This window comes from Hypanus sabinus, chromosome 17 (assembly GCF_030144855.1).
Source record: "Hypanus sabinus isolate sHypSab1 chromosome 17, sHypSab1.hap1, whole genome shotgun sequence".
NCBI classification, from domain to species: Eukaryota; Metazoa; Chordata; class Chondrichthyes; order Myliobatiformes; family Dasyatidae; genus Hypanus; species Hypanus sabinus.
This window is the reverse complement of record NC_082722.1, coordinates 36,091,762-36,113,949: the sequence shown is the minus strand read 5'-3', so window position 1 is coordinate 36,113,949 and position 22,188 is coordinate 36,091,762. Positions and strand designations below refer to the sequence as shown.

At 39.8% G+C, this 22,188-nt stretch overlaps 1 protein-coding gene across 9 annotated transcripts in view; it reads left to right on the top strand.

Moving 5' to 3' along the window:
• Positions 1-22,188, top strand: part of chd9 (chromodomain helicase DNA binding protein 9) — a 269,727-nt gene that overhangs the window by 12,747 nt on the left and 234,792 nt on the right. For 2 of the 9 annotated variants that reach the window (XM_059992848.1, XM_059992847.1), the window contains exon 2: positions 13,264-13,364. The exons of the other annotated variants lie outside the window; for them this stretch is intronic. The gene's annotated coding sequence lies outside the window, so the exon portion shown is untranslated. The remainder of the gene's footprint in view (positions 1-13,263; positions 13,365-22,188) is intronic. 9 annotated transcript variants of the gene reach the window in all.

The following is a 22,188-nucleotide window of genomic DNA, read 5'->3' as shown; positions in this document are numbered from 1 at the left end:
AGCTGGGATTCCCTTTGTTTATTTGGGACACTATACCACTTACTTTGGACAAGAGACTGTTGTTAAACAGTTTCTAACTAGTCTCAGCCATGTGCTCTGGCTGGTAGATGCTACACCGTGCTTACAGCGAACAGCTTTTTAAAATAGAGTCGGTTGTGTATATTTCTGTTCAAAAAGCAGTGATTTTTGTCACTGACAGTTGGTGAAAAAGGAGGAGTAAGACAATTCGGAGCTGCTTTGCTCACTGAGGTTTCAAGCATTCAAGCTTGGAGATGCCAGAAACAACCCAGAGTGAAATTGAAAGAATTTCAGTACTTCAATTTAGGAGCTATGAAGAATTTGAAGATACTGACAATCGTCTTGACTGTTACAATTAAAATGAAGATTTGGAAAATGCAATTGTTAAAGCTATTGTATGAAGACAGTTCATTATCTGTACTAGATGTCTACACTGACTTTGTTCAATCAAAAGAACATGACAGTGTACACTAGTTGAATTCCTCTAATCATTAGGAACTAATACAGCTTGATAGTACTGTAGTAGTATTGGCAGTGTTCTAATTTATTATTTGTTACTCATTTAAATGGTAGTTGGTCTTTTTTATACTTTTATATGATTTCCTTGAAACTTTGGCTAGTTGGGGGCAGCCGCTTAATTGGGCCAAAATGTACCAGCCCTGATGTGCCCCATTTAAATGGAATCCACTGTATTGAAAAATATGTCACAGTACTTGATAGATTTGCAACTTTGGTTTCAGTCCTATAAATAGACTTTACCATGAAGTCTGAGAGTATTATTATAAATACCTTGAGCAGAAAGCTTTTTGCTTTGAATTTACCACTTTATTAACATGGTTCTGTTGATGATAGACCCATCTGACTTTCATTCGGAGTTTATAACTTTTCAATTTTCAATCTAGTAACTTGTGAATGAGCAGTGGAGGGAAGAACAGGTTACATTGAAAATAGTAGTTTTTTTTCCAAAAAATGGCCTGCATTCACTGTAAAGGTACCCAACCACTAAGTACATCTTCTGGTTGTGATTTTTCTCTCTCTCCCTCCCACCCCCACCCTCCCCCTGTATTTGAAGTATTTTATTGTCTTATAATGGAATTCATTTTTTCACTGCACAGACATAAACAAACTTTTTTATTGTCATGTCTTCCTGTGCTAAAAGCATTTTAAATCAAAATTTTCTTGAAGGCATACTGTATTGAAGGTTAAGGTAAGGAATTTGCAAATCAGCCTTGCTATAATGTGACCAGGCTGTCCTGATGCAGGATATTGGGAACCTTGACCTTTTCTCTAAAGATTATACATGCTAGGCTAGTTGAAAAGTTCAAGTGGTCTTTAGTCAATTGTATCAAGAGAATATGAATAAAAATAACTAATCAGCCTGATTTGAGCCGCATTTGAGGACTGAATGGCCATCTCCTGTACAGTTCTGCGACTCTGACACACCACTGATTTGTTACACTCAGAAAGGTTCAGGTTTTCTTTTTGCACGTTTCATTATTCATGCTTGTGCAATAGGTGAGCTTCGAAAATTATTTTGTACAGATATTGGAATTTATGATATTGTAAAATCAGACCTTTGGAAGCTTGCAGTACTTAACCTTTATAGCCTTGTGTAAATTGAGATAAATGAAATGATACTTTTCACCCAAAATGTTACACTAATCAATGATTAGAATTAAATTTCCATTAAACTTGCATCAAGATATTGAGAATATATCTGTCTGGCACTGTGATTGATGAAGTGCTGCATATGCCAAGCTATAGGCAGTGCATTGTAGAATTCAATGAAATATTGAAGTGTAAATCATTGTGAAGTTGAATGAATGATTTTTAGATTGACTCCATATATTCCTATTTATTCTTTTTACTAAATCTGTGTCCTTTTTATTATAAACACTTTGTGATTACAAATAATATTACATAATATTAAGTTGTTTGTACCTGATAGCATGTAAGTTTATGCAGCACCAGTGTCAGTTTTTGATGTAAATGATTTATGACAGTCTTTGTACTTAACACAAAGTCCCTTCCAATTTATTCACCTCTTCCTAATCACATCTTTATCCCTCCATCTACATCTCCATGCACGCATTGACCGCACTGTTTAAGTGGTCAACGGTATCAGCTTCACGTGCTAGTGAATTCCATACTGTTAGCAAACTCTGAAAGACATTACTCTTAACACTTTTTTGATCTGTTTGTATTTATTCACCTCTTAATATTTCCTTAGTCCAGTCTGCTCTGGAAATGCAAACTGTTTCCCATGTGTTCTTCTATCAAACCCATTCATTATTCCAAGGAGCTCTGTTAGAATTTCACGTCGTTACTGTGGAAGTGAGAAGGCTGATCTTGAGTTTGTACATTCCATAACTTGGGCCCCAGATAGCAGTTATGGTCTTGTATATTGGAAAAGAGAAATGGAAGAAAGTTATCAATATGATTGAAGATTTGTAATAGCAGAGACTTATGCAGTTGAAATTTTTACAGTTCTGACAAGCTATGAATAGTTAAAAAACACAATTATCACAAGAATGAAAGAGGAAGTTCGACATTTTCCCAGTGCTGTTGAAACTTGTGACGTTTTATTGAAGTTAGCAACTAGAAATATCAACCAGAAGAGATATTGTGATGGTGTTTTCTAAAATAAATAAAATACATCAATGGCTGATGGCGAGGGTATTGAGGTATGAAATTAGATAGCTCTATTAAAGTGGGCCAAATGCATTCAAACTGTTTGAATTTCTGTGACTGTGGGATGGATGCATCGTGCTCCATTGTTACAAATGTGCGTCTTGGTGTACTCAGCTGCATTTTGTACTCATCCACATCATAAGCTCGTGTTTTATTTGCAGTAACTTTGAGAGCTGAGCTTTAATATCTTGCTGCAGTAACTTGTCGGTGACCTTCTGATTAGCTGGATTTCCTGTGATGGCTTATTAAATCCCTTGCATTATATGGTTTTTGAGGGGAAAAAATGTGATAGCTTATAATTTTAACCACTTACTTATTGTCATACCATGACCCTACTTGAACTCATCAACAGCCATTGAGTGAGAAGCTCTATGCCCAAGTCTTTTGTGTTGGTGTGTCCCAGCAGATTAATATCATTCTGCTGTTTCAGTCTTTTGAAAACAAACTAATTAAGTTCATAAAACCAGTCAGCATGCAGGATAAACAAGATGCATGACAGGTGCCACCTCTGGGGAAAATAACCATTGAGTAAATTGATCCTGCACAATATACCCAGTAACAAATGACAATTATTTTTTCATTTGCATTCCAATTGTTTGTCCATCCATTCAGACTGGTATCTGAACTGCACTAATTGCTGCAGCAAAACTCTCGATAATCTGGTATCTGACTATTTGGAAATCTTGACAACCCACCATTTGTCTCTGGTGAATGAACGGAATGAGGGAAATGGATTGGTGCAGCTGCACTGATCTGATACTTTTTGGAAGGTATCGCTGAGAATCTATGAATCCCTAGTCGGTGCCCTTGGTCACTGACTGGGGCCTGGTTTTCACACTCCCTGTCTGCTTGCCAGGGCCCTGAATTAGAGCTCCTATACTCACTGAGCCCCAGTTCTTGCTCTCCTCCATGAAATGCTGGGCCCTAATTCTTTCCCTCTTACACCATGTGCTGGGGCCCATTTTTTTGCTCTCTACTCCTGTTGGCTACACTTTGATGAAACGAAACTGTTTCTGCTTCCCACACAAAATGCTAGAGGAAATCAGCAGGTTAGCCAGCATCTGCAGAAATGAATAAATAGTCAACGATTTAGGGACTTGGCATAAAACGGAGACCGTTTATTTATTTACGTAGATGATGCCTGATCAGCTGAGTTCCTCCAACATTTTGTGTGTGTGTGTTGCTCTGGATTTCCAGCATCTTCAGAATCTAAAGAGCAAACACGAGGAAATCTGTAGATGCTGGAAATTTGAACAACACACACAAAATGCTGGTGGAACACAGCAGGCCAGGCAGCATCTATAGGGAGAAGCGCTGTTGACGTTTCAGGCCGAGACACTTCGTCGGATCTCGGCCCGAAATGTCGACAGCGCTTCTCCCTATAGATGCTGCCTGGCCTGCTGTGTTCCACCAGCATTTTGTGTGTGATCTTCAGAATCTCTTGTGTTTCTGTTTCCCATGTTCACTTTGGCCTTGTTAATCAAGCTCCCTTTAAACTTTAGGTTCCCAGAAAAAATAATTTTTTTTTCTGTAATGTAACTTTTAAAGGGAAAATGAATTAAATATGCGATAGAATAATATTCAATTGTTTGGAAAATCTGCTTGTCAACACCCCCAAATGGCAGATAAAGAAGTTTCACTGTATTTCTTGGTCACAATTGTCGCAGAATGGTAAGATATAGTTAAAAATTTGTAATTGGAGGCCATGTTCTCTGCTAAGTTGATTGCCATAAGATGAAGGCATATTGAAATTGTGTCTGAAGCTTGAGCTGAAAGAAATTTTGCAAATTAATTCTTCAGTTCTTATGTCTTTAAGTCAGTTTTCTGCTTCTCACTTAAATATGCTTAAAGAACAGAATCTGCTTCCATTAATATTGATTGGTTCACCAAGTGAGGTTAACCTGTCGATTGGTTTTCAAAGTTGCAATAAATGACCCTGAATGTACCGTGACTTGGTTCATTGCTAGATCAAGAGAAAGCGTTTGAAATTTGGCAAGTACTGTAGGAATTTTGTGTAACACTTCCTGGTAGCTGTGCTGGCACTTGCAGTAAACTACACTGCTGCCTGCAAATCTTCTTCTTTGAAGTATTGAAGAGGCAGACACAACATTTGGCATTGGTGCATTGGCAGATTACTGCAGTCCCGAGCTGCTAGAATTCTAGTTTTGTATTCAGTGCTTTCTTAATCTTTGAGTCTTGTTGCAGCACAGCATGGTTTTTGATTTGCAACTTTAGCTATTTGTCAATAATTATAACCGATTTAATGTATGTTAGTAATTTTTGTTCCTCGTGCTTGGGGAACAGAAACAAGAAAGATTGTGTTAAGAGTCACTGGGGTGTTGCTGAAAGTTAGCGTAAGTGCAGTGTGTGAAAGAAGCAAGCGTGGCCTTTATTGCAAGAGGATAAGAACATTTGAGCAAAGCAAACTGAAGTAGGAGAAGGGCATTTGGTCCATTGTACCTATGCTGTCTTTCAGTTTGAATACAAGAGTACAAACATTGTGGTGCAATTATAGAGACCTGATTGGGCGGATTCCCAAATTTGGTTTCCAGATGACCATGACATCTCTACGACAATGACGAGACCTGCAGTATTGTGCAGAGGTCTGGCCTCGCTATCCGAGGAACGATTCAAACACAATAGGAGGAACCAAGCAAAGACTCACCGTACCAGTTCCTGGATTTGTCCCATGAAGAAAGATTAAGCTGATCGTAAGTCTCCTGAGTTAGAAGAATAAGAGGTGACCTCACCTCAGGATTTTTTTAGAATCGAGGGATATGAGGTTAGGACAGACACGAGAGGCTGAGACAAACAGATTTGATCCTTTTGGATGAGGGAGCAGATACAAGGGTTGAGTGAAGTACTGCTGCTTCAATCTATTAAATGCATTGTCATCAGAAACCAGTCTGTTTTTGTAGAATGCAAACAACAATTGACTTTAAAATTGTAAAATATCAAATTTCATTAGGCAGTTCTCCTGTGAGGAACTTTTGGTAGTGTTTTGGGACAAGCAACCAGAAAAAAATAATTTGGAAAGGTCTGCAGGCGAGGATTCCAAAATTTTGTTTCTAGGTGGCCAAAGGTGTAGCTGCAATTGGCAAAGTGATGAAAGTCTAGGATCGTAGTTGCCAACCAGTCGATCATGATCTTTGAGACTTTCCCAGTAGATCTCTATTCGGTGGTTGAGTTGTTGCAAGGTGTTGCATCGATTTGTTGACTTGTTGCCTGAGATAGAAACTTTTCTGTTGACAAAAAACGAGGAGCATGAGGAGCTGTCAGATGATGCGTGGCTACTGGATTTAGGGTTTCTGACAGATCTAATGGCTAAATTAAACGCGCTTAACAACGAGCTCGTGGGAAAAGACCGACACCTGCCCCACATGATAAGCGCAGCAAATGCATTTAAGGCCAAGCTCGGTATTTGGATTTCAAATTTAAGGAACGGGAGGCTAACACACTTTTCCAAAATGTTACAGGCCATCAAGGAAAAAAATGCTTTTCGCCCGGAGCAGTACTGTGCTTATCTAGACAAACTGGCAATAGAGTTCAGTCGGCATTTCAGGGAGTTAAATGTCATGAAAGATATTGTTATAACACAATAATTTGGGTCCATAAAATGTCATCACGAAGAAAGCAGGATCATGCCAAATCAGGGTTCAAGAAAATCAGTGTTCAAACTGACCCAATGTTGACCTAACATCCTAAAACACCCCTATTTTCACCCTATTTGACCCATTTTTTGCACATTTACCTTATGGCAAGCAAATTACCTTTGAATTAAAGAAGTAGAACAGGCATCTGTTAGTCTCAAGAGACCATGGATTTGCGCCTTGGAAAGTTTCCAGGTTGCAGGCCTGGGCAGGGTTGTATGGAAGACCAGCAGTTGCCCATGCTGCAAGTCTCCCCTCTCCATGGCACCAATGTTGTCCAAGGGAAGGACAAGGACCGATACAGCTTGGCACCGGTGTTGTCGCAGAGCAATGTGTGGTGCTTGCTCAAGGACACAACACGTTGCCTTAGCTGAGGCTTGAACTAGTGACCTTCAGATCACCAGACCAATTCCTTAACCACTTGGCCACATGTGAATTAAAGAATTCTGCGAATAAATTGTTGTTGTTAATGTAGAAATTAAAACACAAATTAATTTTTAGTAAAACTTTTTAATACACAAAACAACAAATCAAAACATTCAAGAATATCAGCAATCATCATTTACAGTTTATTTCTTAGAAAAAGAGATCGAGTGTTCCTTGCTTGAACGCAGCATGTCGCTGGCTGCGAGCAAAATCTAGAATGCTTCTGAGTTGGAGGGTTTTTATGTGGTCCATCTCCTGGGTCTCCAGACAACAGAGGCTAGCCTTGAGGTGTTCAATGGCTTCAGACACTTTTGGGGGTGGGGGTGGAGGCTTTTGATTATCATCATCATCTTCTTGTGGCTCGAGAACCGGTACTATAGTTACATTCGGACATGAAGTCCAATGACTCATTGCATTATATCTGAATTCGCGTTAAATCGAGGCGCGTAAAACCGGGGTTTCACTGTATTTCAAACCCATTTTTGCCGATCGATATAGAACAGATAGCAGACAAATTCCAGCAAGTATTTGGTGTGCCAACTGATGTTGAAATGGAACTCATTGATTTGCAGAATGACATTGAGCTTAAAGCAAGATCAAGGGACTTCTGGGGGCTTGTCAGCAGGGAGAAGTTTCTTCATCTCACCTTTAGTAGATCGATCTTGTCTTTCACTAAGGCTGAGGTAGGGGATCTTGGGCTTAAAAAGGTTGGTGACCACTAATCTAGGATAGTTTCGGATAAGAGGCTGGAAGGGGCAAAAATATTAAGAAAGTAAAATCGCAGGAATAGGTTAGAGGCAAGTCGGGGCAGACCATTTTGGTATGTCATAACTGAAATACTGCAGGATCTGGACCCAGGAAGCTGATATGACTTGGTGGTTAGGATATCAGCATCAGAATTTTAGTTATGTTTTTTGAAGGCACATATTGAAAGCGTAGATAGAATAATGGTATATATATTTGAAACTGTTATGAAGGGAGTGATTGGGTTCAGCAGCAGATGGGCTGATGTAGCAATGGTCGCTGGCAATGTTTGCAAATGTGATCATCTTGGTCAGACGTCAGCCTGATAACACCATATGTTTGCCATTGTGTGTTGTTTGAATCTCAGTTGACTAATCGTGCAGAGAAGCATTTACTTTGGATGTGTTTTTGTTCTTCAAGACAACTGTTGTGTATTGATTCCAGTAATACCAGTGAATACATGGGGCAAAGAAAAATACCACCTTGTTGTGCTTGATCAATCCAGACTAGGCACAAGATTGTTCAGTTCCATAAGCTTGGTTTTAAAATCAGTACTCCATATTAAATCCATTCCAGTAATAACATCATGCTTCTCTGCTGTAAATTTAACATTAACCCAAATGAAGTTAAAGTCATACACCACCGTTTTTGTTTTGCAACCAGTAAACTAGGCAATTAAAAAAAAGATTGTGAATCTATCCACGTCTTGTCTCTAGCATGCATCTGTCAGATTTCAGAAGCACCAGAAGTATTACGTGACAGCCAGCCATTTCCTGTTTTTCTTGGCTTGGTATATGTTTTGTATTCACTGATGGGGTGTGGCTATCTCTGACAAGGTGGGTTCATTACCCTGCCTTTATTATTGTCCATCTCTAACGTTTGGATATGAGGTTGTGAAGGGAATGCAATGGAATTTTGAGAGTCCTGACCTTCACCTCCAACAATACAATAAGATTCTTTGACAATGTCAGTGAGTATACTGTGTGCAGCCCAATATACATCTGGAGAACTCTAAGCTTTCAGTTCTATGATATATTTACTCTGTGCGGTTTTAATAATATAAGAATGTATAAGCACAAATAGGCCACTCAAGATTACCCTTCCATTTAATGTGATCAGAGCTGATTAGCACTAGGTCTTATGTCTCCTTTTATACTAATTTCTCCATTGGCCTCAATTTAATGATCTTCTAAAAATTTACATTCATCTTCTAATTCTTCCAGTAATCTAGCCTTCACAACTCTCTGTGGTAGGGAATTCCAGAGATTTACCATTCTCTGCGAGAGGAAATGCCTGCATACCTCGGTTTTAACTGACTTCCTCCTGCTTGTAATGGGACAAGCTTCTGATCCCAGGAATTATCCTAAGGAATCTCTTTTGGACTACTTCCAATGCCAGCATATCCTGGGGTGGCTGGGGGGGGGGGGGGGGGGGGGAGAGACTAAAACTGCACAGTGCTCGAGACATGGCCTCAGCCTTACACTGTACATTTCTGACAATATGTCCTGAATTGTAAGTTCTAATCCTCTTATAATTTAATAAAGGCCAATATGCTATTTGGCTTCCTAACCACTTGTTGCATCTACCTGTTAATCATCTGTGATCTGTGCACAAGCACATCTAAATCCCTCTCACTGTGTTCATCTCCATTAGAAGTCTGCCTTTAGATTCCTCGTAAAGAAGTGCATAGCCTTACACTTTCCCACATTAAGCTCCATATGCCAAGTTTTCACCTAAAACTCCTTAAGCTATTTGTATCCTGTTGATAAGTTTAAATATCCACATTGCAACATGCTCTCTCACCTACTTTTGAATTATTAGATACCTTGCACTATAAATAGTAAATAACTGAGGGCCAAAATCTGATCCTTGGGGCACCTCTCCATTGGTATCATCCTTCTAGCTTGGGGAAAAGAGTTTATTTTGACTCTTGGCCTTTAATATGATCAGTCTGCAGTCCATATTAACATACTTCTCCTGTTATCGTCCCCTGTACCATGGGCTCTTACCTTGCGCACCAGCTTTCTTGTGGCACCTTGTCAAAAATCTGAGTGTGATTTTTTACCAAACTGACCCTCAAGCTGTTGGAAGGGTCATAGTGAAACACATAACCTCTATAACTTCAGGTATCCTGGTTGTAGCTCTGCTACCCAGTTACTGCAACAGTAGTGTTCAGAAAAATTACTTGCAAAGTGAAGAGAATGGTGCATTTGAACTTTCTAATCTTTACATGAGCTGTTCGTTCTATTTATTAACTGAACCTGTATGAAAAGGAGATCATATGGAAATTTTGTTTATGGTCTATTGGTCTAATTTCAAATCACATAAGCTAGTAATGGAATGTGCAGTTATTTTAATATATAATACATGTGAGGATTTCCTGTGAAACTTTCTTTTGGAAGCAATTGCTGTGCGGTGTGAGTGTTGAAATGCATCATTATAAGAAATCAATAGTCCCAACAGCATTTTGGAATAATCCATGTTATTTAACAATATTCTTTTCCCTTGTTGATTTATGAATTGAATAGAATGTAAACTGTTTGTCCTTCCATAGACAGGTATTCGTTTTGTATATTTGAATGTCGTGAGACAGTGAAAGGCCCTGGCCTTATTTTTATTTTGCGATACAGCACGTAGGCCCTTCTGGTCCTTCAAGCCATGCCACCCCAGTAATCCCCAACAAATCCTATTAACCCTAGCCAAATCAGGGGACAATTTGCAACAGCCAAGTAATTAACCTAGCCGGTATGTCTTTGGACTGTGGGAGGAAACCAGGGCACTGGGGAAAGCCCACGCATTCCATGGGAGGATGCACCGGCTTGCAGATGGTGCCAGGGTTGAACGCCAGAACTCCCCAAGCTGCAGTTGTGTCGGCTGACTGCTGTGCTGCGTTGCAGGCCATCCAGATCCTGCCATGCATAACTACTTTGAGGAAGTTAAAGGAAAACAAAGTACAGTTACAGAGAGAGTGCAGGCAGACAAGTGAAGTGTAAGGCTCAGCATGAGATAGACTGAGCATTCGAGTTCATCGTTTGGCGTACGAGAGGTTTGTTCAAGGCACTGCTTAACAAGCTGAGTACTTCCAGCACCTCCTTAAGCCTATCTCAACTGGGTCTGATGACTCGCAGCATAAGTAAATACACAACACAACAAAATAAAATGGACGGTGAAATATTGGACAATGGTGAAATCTTTGTGGTGTCCTGTCTATAATTACAGCCCTTAATAAAACAGGCTTTTTAATGCAGGTATTGGTGACCATACGGTAGGAACTAGTCAAAGATGGATTTGCATAAAACAAAATCAGCACAGCATCCCTAAAAGTTAATAGCCCTCCTACCCAGCCCACATCAGGATTGGGTTTCTCTTTTACTCTCCTTTCTCCACACCAATCTTTATGTTCAACAGATCATCCCTCATAAGTTCCAGATTCTCCATCCCTCTCAGTATTTCAAATGGATCATGACCCTGCAAACCCCTGGTTTGCTCGTCCATTTCCACCAACCAACTTTCCTGCAACTACAGCAGATAAAACGCCCAATTGTTTTTATATGTTTTCCCATCCCACTACCCAGGAATACAAACAGTCCACTCGAGTGAAACAGCAATTCACTAGTACTTTTCCAATCCAGCGTATTGATTTTTGACATTCATGTGGCCTTCTCTGGATTTGAGAAACAAAAGTCAGTATGAATGGCTGTTTTGCAAAACATCTCCATTCAGAGGTAAGGATGACCATGATCTTTGTTTCAATCCCACTGTGATCTCTGTCTTCAGTTACCTGCTTGAGTCTACATGGACCACTTGTTTCTACTCCATGTGGAAGTATCTTCAGTGTGCTCTTCCCTCCCCCCACCCCCACCCTCTCCTTTCTGTGACCTTCAGTTTTTAAAGTAATTGTTACCTTGACAGCTTTGATCAGTATAGATGTTTTCCTCACCCCTCTCCCTCTTTCCTACTTGTTGGCTTGCATTCCCAGTTCTGATGAAAGTTGTTTGACCTGATGCTTTGAATCTTTTTCTCTCCCCACTGAAGCTGTTTGACCTGCTGAATGTTTCCTGCACTTTCTGTGGCCGCCTCTAAATTTAACCAGTTATAATTTTAAAAACTAAGTGAATAAACTTCAAAATGGAGTGTCTGAATTAATGTGTTTGGATCTATGTAAAAGCGGAGTCATTAAACTGTACTTAAATCAAGGTTATAAACTAGCTAATTAACACCTTTGTACCTTGCTTAGAGACCAAAGAATGTAGATTTATAATAGTCACTGCCTGTTGAAAATTATCCGTAAAATAAATAAATAAATAAATAATGTTGTGGCCCATTATATGTGTGTGTTCGTTGGCAGCTTTAAGGGAGTTATTTTCCAGCATATGACAATCTCTTGGAATGTTTGCTGTACAGTCATCTGAGATCCTACTGCCACTGTTACTTAAGTCTGCTCTGTCAGTCTAGCAGTCAGTGTTGAATTCTGATGCCATGTATGAAGTCTAGTTCTAGATGTTTTGCTGCTGCACATTCTGTTATTAAGTGCTGTCTATGATGTGTGAAAGTCACTGAGCCCTGTCACCTCTCTGTAGCTTTTTTTCGTTGCTGCTGAGCTAATCCATTGGAAAAGGTCATTAATTGAGAACACAGGCAGAGAAACACGAGAAAAAAACATAACATCAGTCCTCATCCATGTGACGCATAAGGGGGGGTCTATTTCTTCCTTTACATCTATAACAGCTATCAGTACCGTTCCCCACTTTGTTTCTCTGTAGTCTGTTCTATCTCGCATTCCCATCAGTTCTGCTTGATTCTCCTGCCGCCCCTCAACAGTAAAGGGCAATTTATGTTAACAAGTTTACATACCCAACATGTCTTCAGGATGTGGGAGGAGGCTGGTGTACTTGGGGAAACCTGTGCACTCCCAGGAGGAATGTGAAGATTCAACGGAGAGCATTTTGGGTCAGAGCCAAGCCTGTGCCCCTGAAGTTGTGCAATAGCAGATTTAACCATTGTGCAATAGCAGATTTAACCGTTGTGCACTCTGCCAACTTAATAATTTCAGTGGTTCTATTGTGGAGCATCAGTCATAGAGCACAAAAACGGGCCCTTTGGCCCATCCAGTCTATGCCGAGCTGTTATTCTGCCTAGTTCCATTGACCTGCCCCTGGATCATAGCTCTTCATACCCCTCCCATCCATATACACATCACCGAAATAGTGAGGTTAACCCCCACCCCCATCCACCACTTCCGTTAGCAGCTCGTTCCAAAACTCTTACCATTTATCCCATCTCTTCCTCCATAATTTTGCATATCTCTATCAAACTCTCCTCATTGCCAAAGATACAGTTATGTGACATCTAATCATTACCATTGGAATTTTAATACTGTATTTGAATAAAGAAATCTGAAATTAAAGGTGATCACTGTGAGACTTGTAGGGGTGGTGGGGGGGTGGGGGAAGAAACGCTTCTGTTCGCTATAATCCCTTAAGGAAAGAAGTCTGTCATCCTTGCCTGATCTGGTCTTTATGTGACTCCAAACCATCAACCTGATTGATTCCTAACTGCGTTGTCAGTTCAGGGGCAGCCAGGGATGGTCAACAAACGCTGGTGTTGCCAGTGAGGTCCTCGTCTCTTGAGGGAATAAATTATCTTTCATGGACAATGAGGTGAAAACGCCTGGTGCTGACAAAGTTTGCTGCAATGATTTTGTGATTTCTAACACAGACCTTCTCCTTCCCAGCATCAGCTGCTGTTGGGTAACATTTCAGCGATGCACAGCAACCTAAATAATACAAGCTGACTAAGTAGCAGATCGGATTGGGAAACCTTCACAGTTAGCAAGTGAGTGAAAAAAATCAACTCTTAAACTTATATACATTTTATAGAGCACTTGCTAAAGATTGGATGGAATTAACATATAGGATTAAATTAGAGGCTGAAGTGTCATAAAATTTAAAAATAAATTCTGGAAAACCCTTTGTGGGGGTATTATAATCCTCATGAAATTACTTTCTTGGGGCCATAGAGATGGCCAAGAGTCATTTCAGTTTAGTATACTATCAGACCTTGCATAACAGTGTAAAACATTTTCAGGGAACTTTATGTGCAACTATTTCATAAAACCACATAAAAAACAGTTTTTGCCAATTTATTGCTTTTTGAAGGCGCGTTGAACTGCTAACTGCAGTTTAGAAAATTCAAGTTCAACCACGTTTTAGAAATCACTAAGATAATGTTTTAATGACAACTGTTGCATTTTCAACATCAGAACAAATGCAAAATCTGGGACTAATATATATTTTCCTTCATTTCCTTGACTCCATTGAACTCCTGAATAAATCTGAGCTGTTCACTTTCCCTGCTCTTGCTGGAAGAAGAACGTTGATCGAAGAAATGCAAAGTGCTGTAGTTACTCAGTCCTAAATTGGCCTACTGATTAGGATTGGCTCCTTTTCTAGTTTGCATTTCTTGAAGCAGTGCTGTGGAGTTGTGTGATCTAGGTTGCCTAACATGCCACCTGTCAGTCTCAATGCAAAAGAGTCTCATTCTCAGTTTCAGAGCAATTGGACCTTTCGGTGCAAGGGATCGGTTCTCTAGTTTAGATGGGTACTTTATAACAGGGTATAGTATCTAAAGTGAACATGCTAATTAGTTAACAAACTGGTATTTCAGTTTAGTATTTTGTTTTATTTATGGTTGCTGCACTACTTAGCAATGTGTGCTACATTAGTGATATCCTTGAATCCCATTCAATGCCTCCTTTCAGTTACTACTTTTCATTTCTCGTACACCGAAAGGCCTGATTTACAGTCAGCTGCTGAATACACATGGTTAAAATTTCCATAAGGAATTGATATAGGGTCTCCCAAATGGATAAGTGGGCCCTCAGCTCAGTGCACCATTCTCTTTGACATTCCTGACCCTGGGCCCTTCTATGCAAACATCACTCCCCAGACAGAATGCCAGTTTTTTTCACTGACTACTTGGTTTTTGCCGAAGTTCTCTCTGCCTTCAGGTTCCAGACTGCTAAGCAGGATTGCACAGGCACTTGTTGTTATACTGCCGCCAGTACTCTGGAACCAGTCCCAGAATTTAAATATCGTGTATTTTGAGAATACTGTCAATTAAATTTAAAAAAAATGCTTTCAGCATTGAAAACCTGGTATAAAATTCCCCTGGCTTTGCATCATTTCTCACCTGATTGGGCATGAATGTAACTGAACCGTTTGTCTGCAGATTGAATGTAGCTAGCTGTTAGCTATGCCTTCTAATATCTCCATTGAACTGGCTTGCATTTATTTTCAACATCAGAACAAATGCAAAATCTGGGACTGATATATTTTCCTTCATTTCCTTGACTCCATTGAACTCCTGAATAAATCTGAGCTGTTCACTTTCCCTGCTCTTGCTGGAAGAAGAACGTTGATCGAAGAAATGCAAAGTGCTGTAGTTACTCAGTCCTAAATTGGCCTACTGATTAGGATTGGCTCCTTTTCTAGTTTGCATTTCTTGAAGCAGTGCTGTGGAGTTGTGTGATCTAGGTTGCCTAACATGCCACCTGTCAGTCTCAATGCAAAAGAGTTTCATTCTTGTAAGTTAGATATGGCCCTTGTGGCTAAAGGGATCAGGGGGTATGGAGAGAAAGCAGGTACAGGGTTTTGAGTTGGATGATCAGCCATGATGATACTGAATGGCGGTGCAGGTTCGAAGGGCCGAATGGCCTACTCCACCTATTTTCTATGTTTCTATTTCCCTATCACCTTCCAATGACTATTGTGTGTGAAACTGTACTGCACCACCAAGCTGCGCCAGTCATTTCTCACCTCATTGCATATTTTTTTCCTCACTCAAGACTACTTTTGCACAAGATAAATATCTCCCTATGGTTTCCCTCTCCTGTCATGACAGCAGTGTTAGGAATGACTTAATTTTCCTGAGTAACCTGGCTGTGCTTTCCTGATCCACAAGCATACAGCTTTCATTTTTGATAGTAAGCTTTGATGTGCATGTACGGAATTATGAGCTCCACAGAGCATAACTGAGCTGTTTCTGCTAATAGGTTCAGAATCCATCTATCATCTGATCTAATCCACCTCTATAGTTGTACTTGATGTTTTAATGTTATTAAGGGTTGCACTGATCAAATAGTGTGGCACCATGTTTCATCATGTGCTTTTGGACTGTGGTTTTGTGGTATATTGCTTTGCTTGTGAACAAGCTTTATAGTGTGTGAAATGCTAATCTGCAGTTTTCCCATTCTATGTCACCTTCAGCATCCCCTCAGCGTGCAGTCTGTCAATCCCCACTTGAGAATCTTGTGTTTCAGTTACATTGAGAACTCATTCTTCTGAACAGCAAAACACCCGAAACTTCAGAGCACTCAGCCATTCTTCATAGCTCAACACCTTCTTCCACAGAAGTCGTCTTGTGAACTTGCATTCCTCAAATGCAAGAATGTCATTGTAAATGTAGATACCTAAACTGTGTGCACAACTCCCAGTTATGGTCTCAAAGTTCTGCAAATAAATTCACTCTTTTGATACTTCACATTTCTTACAGGTCAACATCTAATTAAGTGCATGCTAACTTTGTGTGTTACAAGTTTTAGAACCTCTCCGCCCCCAAATTCCACTGTATTGTGTCAAGCACCTTTTTGCTATGTCTTATAACAAACAACAAATAACTCAGAATGGATCAATCATAGCAACACACACACAAAATGATGGAAGAACTCAGCAGGCCAGGCAGCATCTATGGAAAAAATTCCCGCTGAAAGGTCTCGGCCTGAAATATCGACAGTATTTTTTTCCTCCAGCATTTTGTGTGTGTTGCTTGGACTTCCAGCATCTGCAGGTTTTCTATTGTTTATGAATGGATCAATCATGAATGTGTTTATTTTACTTGCAGCAAGGGAAGACTGGCACAACACAGGAGCCGGTGATGGCTTCACAAAAAAAACAGACAGCGTAGTCACATTTTTTTTAAGCAAGTGTTAGCTATCTGTGCCAGTTCAAGGACAGGGTGCATTCTGGTAATTTGCTTAATCAGTGAACTTGGCATTCTTCCAGTAACTGAATCAGCAATTTATTATATACTCAGGGTCCATCGGTATAATGTTGCATGACCACAATTAGTAGAGTACTCAGCTACAATACAGGTTCCAATTTGTTATAGACAAAAATGCCATTTTATTACTACAAGCAAAGTAGGTTTCCACATTTGTAATGTTTTATTATTCTAATTAACTGATTTTTTCACTTTTGTTTATAAATATTAATTTATTGCTCATGAAAATAACACAACAAGGAAACAGGTCCTTTACTCACCATGTCTGTGATAGCTATCAGTTACTCGTCTATTACTGAATATTATAGCCCATTGCATTTAAAGTACTAATCAAAATCTTATCTGCTGTGAGAGTAGCTATCTCTTCCATCCACTCAGACAGTGAGTAACAGATTTCTATCAGTAAGGGAAAACAGTCTCTCTCCAGTCCCCTCCTAGCCCTAACCTTAATCTACACCTTCTGGATAGACACTTCTGAGGAAAGAAGATTCCCACACGTCAGAACTCTGTTTACTTAAGTCAGGTCCCCTCTCAGCCTCTGCTCCTAGGAAGTTAAACCAGTCTGATCCCTGGCACAGGATAGATACATCCCAAAGGAGAAGTATTCTGAAGGCAGGATGACACAACTGTGGCTAACAAAGGAAGTCAAAGCCAACATAAAAGTCAAAGAGGGGGCATGTAATAGAGCAAAGGTGGAGGATTGGAAAGCTTTTAAAAACCAACTGGCAGCTAAAACATCATAAGGAGAGAAAAGATGGAATATGAATACTAGCCAGTAATATTAAAGAGGATACCAAAAGTTTTTTCAGATATATAAAGAGTAAAAGAGGCAAAAATGGATATCAGACTGCTGGAAACCTGTGCTGGAGAGTTAGTAATGGGGACAAGGAACTGACAGATGAACAGAAATAGTATTTTGCATCTGTCTTCACTGTGGAATACACAAGAGTATTGGGGGCAGAAGTGACTGAAGTTTTCATTACTCGGGAGAAGGTGCTTGGGAAGCTGTAAGGTCTGAAGGTAGGATTTTTTGAAAAAACCTGGACCAGATGGTGTACACCCCAGGGTTCTGAATGAGATGTCTGGAGAGGTTGTGGAGACATTAGTAATGATCTTTCAAGGATCACTAGATTCTGGTATGGTTCCAGAGGACTGGAAAATTGCAGACTTTACTCCAAGAAGGGAGAGAGGCAGAAGAAAGGAAATTATAGGCCAGTTAGTCTGACCTCAGTGGTTGGGAAGATGTTGGAGTTGATAGTTAAGGATGTGGTTTCAGGGTACTTGGAGACACATGATAAAAAAGGCTGTAATCAGCATAGTTTCCTTGAGGGAAGATCTTGCCTGACAAATCTATTGGAATTCTTTAAAGAAATAACAAGCAAGATGGACAAAGGAGTATCAGTAGATGTTGTGTACTTGGGATTTTCAGAAGGCCTTTGACAAGGTGCCACACATGAGGCTGCTTAACAAGAGCCCATGGTATTACAGGAAAGATACTAGCATGGATGGAGCATTGGCTGAGTTGTGCGGCACAAAGAATGGGAATAAAGAGAACCTTTTCTGGTGGGCTGCTGGTGACTAGTGATGTTCCACGGGATTCTGTTTTGGACTGCTTTTTACATTATATGTCAAAGACTTGATGGAATTGATGGCTTTGTGGCCAAGTTTGTAGATGATACAGATAGCTGGAAGGGCAGGTAGTTTTGAGGAAGTAGAGAGGCTACAAAAGAATTTGGACGGATTAGGAGAATGGCCAAAAGAAGTGGTAGTTGGAATACAGTGTCAGGAAGTGTATGGCAATGCACTTTGGTAAAAGAAGGTTGAGTCAGTGGTGGGGAAGGCAAATGTTATGTTAGCATTCATTTCAAGAGGACTAGAATATAAAAGCAAGGATGTAATATTGAGACTTTATAAAGCACTGGTGAGGCTTCACTTGGAGTATTGTGAGCAGATTTGGGCTTCCTATCTAAGAAAGGATTTGCTGACATTGGAGAGAGTTCAAAGAAGGTTCATGAAAATTATTCTGTGATAGAAAGGCTTATCACATGAGGAGTTATGGGCCTGTACTCAACAGAATTTAGAAGATTGAAGGAGAGGTCTCATTGAAAATTATCGAATGTTGAAGTACCTCAATAAAGTGGATGTGGAGAGGATCCTTATGGGGTAGGGGAGTCTAAGACCAGAGGACATAGCCTCAGAGTAGAGGGATGTCTATTTAGAATGGACATGAGGAGGAATTTTTTTTAGCCAGAGAGTGTGAATCTGTGGCATTCGTTGCCAAAGGCGGCTATGGTGGCCAAGTCATTGGGTACATTTAAGGCAGAGATTGATAGTTTCTTGATTAGTCAGAATATGAAGGGATGGGAGAGAAGGCAAGAGATTGGGGCTGAGAGGAAAATGGATCAGCCATGAAGAAATGGCAAAGCAGACTCAGTGGGCCAAATGGCCTAATTCAGCTCCTATACCATATGGTCTTATGGTCAGTTTCTTTGTCACAACTAAAATGCAGCAGCAGCCTGGTGAATCGGCTCTATACCCTCTGCAGAGGAGCATTTTTACTTTTCCTGAAATAGAGCACCAGAGCTTTCCACAATACTCCACCTGTGATCTAACTATAATTGTACCATAATTTGCCTGCATTTTTTTCACCACCTGTTTCCCTTCTGTGTTCTAGAGTGCTGTCAGTTATTTTGTATACCCCAGCCTTATTAGCTCTGCCAAAACATGACACCTCAGATTCCTCATGATTAAATTACATCAAGCATTTTTAAACCCGGTTTTACTAACAGTTCCATATAATTTTTTAGCAAAAGACAATCCCCCATGCTGTAAACAACACTGCCAACCTTTGTGTCTGTGTATCTACTAATCATTCCTCTTGCATTCACATGCACACTGCTAATAAACGTAACAGTGTTTGAGCACCGATTCTTGGGTACGTCAGTGATGCAGTTTCTGAAGGCAAGAAAGTGGCCATCCCATTTTGGATCCACTTGGCTTTTTAAGTTGCCCTGGAGCATGGAAAACGGTTGTCAATTTGCTTATGTCAATCAGTACATGCCTTTGCTAAATCTCAGAGAATGGATGTCTTCACTGCTTCATTTTAAATGATTTTTGACTTCAGAACACAGTCTACAAAGTTTTGTGGAACCCTGGTGTGGCCTTCACCTCAGCTGAAGTCGGTGGTTGTCAGGTGACAATTCAGAGGAAATTCTAGACATCTAGCAGCTGTGATGTCATTAAGCTACCTGAACAGTTAGTCACATCTGTTTTATAAGAAGTCTCAACAGTAAAATGGGAAGAAAGTATTTTTTTAATCAGTTCATCATTTCACAGGAAACTAACGAATATGCATGTACATATTTGCATCAACTTCTGTCTTAATTTTAACTGTTTTGATAAAAAATTTGGTTGTGGTTGAAATACTGTTTGTGAGGTTGGTTTTCCAAAGCACAAGTTTACAAAGCAGGATATGACTTGCTCTGCCATTTTAAAACTCATAGTAGCATTTCAAGGTGTTTTACAGCAAGATTAGTTTGTCATTAACTGAAATTATTCTCATTTTAAATTGTTTAAATATCAGTGGAGAAGATTGGAGCATGCAAGCCTGTGGGGAATGGCTGTGTCACTGATGACTCCTGGGTTCCCATACTTGTGCAGTCCTTGCATTAAAGACTCAAACTTGGTTCACCAAATGATTGTCGTGAATGCTCTTAGTTTTACTTTTATTACAGCAGTAAAACCTTCAGTCATGCTCCTAAAGTTTTTTTTAGTTTAAATACATTGCTTTCAGAAAACCTTTAAGCTAACTAATTTTTAAAAACCATTTTGTGAAAGAAATCTCTAAAGATAGTTGTAGAGTAAGACAGCATTGAAACAGGCGCTTCGGTCCGACTGGTCAGCGCTGAATACAGCATCCTCCGTGCAAGTCCAAGTTGCCTGAATTTGACACATAACCCCTCCCCTGCCCCACAACCTCAATCCAAATGTCTGTCATATTTTACAGCTGTACCCACCATGACCACTTCCCTGGTCAACTCATCCCAGGTAGTCACTACCTCCTGTGTAAAGATGATGATTGATGACCCATCCTGGTCCACACTTAGGCCGTGCTTGCACGGAAGTCTCTAACGATGTCCATTTCACCAATTACTATTTGCCGTTACTTTCCCTGTCATTACACCAGCAAAACCTTAGACATGTTCTTGAACTCTTTATTGAGTTCAAATACATTGCTTTAAGAAAACTTTTAAGCTAAGGTCACTTCGATCAAAGTATGAGTAATTTTTTTTTATTGTGAAATGTTTATACATTACTATCACAAAGTTTGATGGTATTATGTGCTGGACTGCTGAAATCAAGAAAGTCTATTTTCTGACTTTGAAAAACGCTTTTATTCTATTTATTAGCTATAGTGGTAAATAGCTGGAATGTATTTTGCATTCCAGCCTTTTCCTTTTGCTATTCATTCAAATACATCAGGCAATGACAACATGAAGAAAAACAGCAGAATTGCTGAAATCTTAATCTGCTTATCAGTTCACTTTGCCAGCTTTGGCTAGTGGTAATGTGTAAGAGCTAGGATCACTGAGTTTACTCGTACAAGAGCAAACCCATTATTAAATACTATGATATCTCAAAATGATAGCCATTAACATCCCATAGAGGAGGCTATGATCTCATTGCAAATTTTAGTCCTTTACAACCAAGCTTTTGATGTTCGTTGATAATAGCATTCTTACTAAAGTTACTTCTAGTTCTTCCAGAGCTGCCTGTAGATTCTAGCCCAGAAATTGGTTTGAAGCAGGTTACATTCCAGCAGCAGTATGGGATGATTGTAAGTGAGCAAAGCATGTTATTTCATCAAGATTTTTGCCCAATATTTTTTGTATTCATGTTCATCTGGTAGGTAGACACATATTTCAAATGGTAGTACTCACTCCATTATGGTTTTAATTATCTGCCACTGTTTGTTAAGAATATAGGAATAATTCAGTCTCAAATATATTATTTATCTTTAGGGTGACCACAGAGATTTTATGACGAACCAGTAGCTGAAACCCTCCTGGTAACTGATGGGGCTTTTCAACTAGTGTCAGCTGGCGGTAGCAAAATTCAGCTTAAGTGCTACTTCAGTTCCATGGGAATCATGAAACATGAGTGAATGAGTAACCTTAATTGTAAAAGGCTGGTAATATTAGAATATGTTTTAAAAATGCCATTGAGAAAATAATTCATGTTATCAGGCTAGTATTTAATACTGAAAAACTTCAAGACCTTGGCCTCAATACCTTGTTGTGCAATTGGATCCTCGATTTCCTCACTTGCAGATCACAGTCAGCTCAGATTGGCAGCAGCATCTCCTCCACAATCTCCATCAGCACAGGTGTGCGGTTAGCTCCCCTGCTCTACTCGCTTTATACTTACGACTGTAAGGCTGATCACAGTTTTATTGCCAATATCGTTGCCAAATCAAGGTGGTGACAAATCGGTATGTAGGAGGGACATTGACTATCTGGAGCCAAGTGATGCCACAATAACAGCTTCTCAATGTTAGCTTCAGAAAGACCAAGGAGCTGATTATTGACTTCAAGAGGGG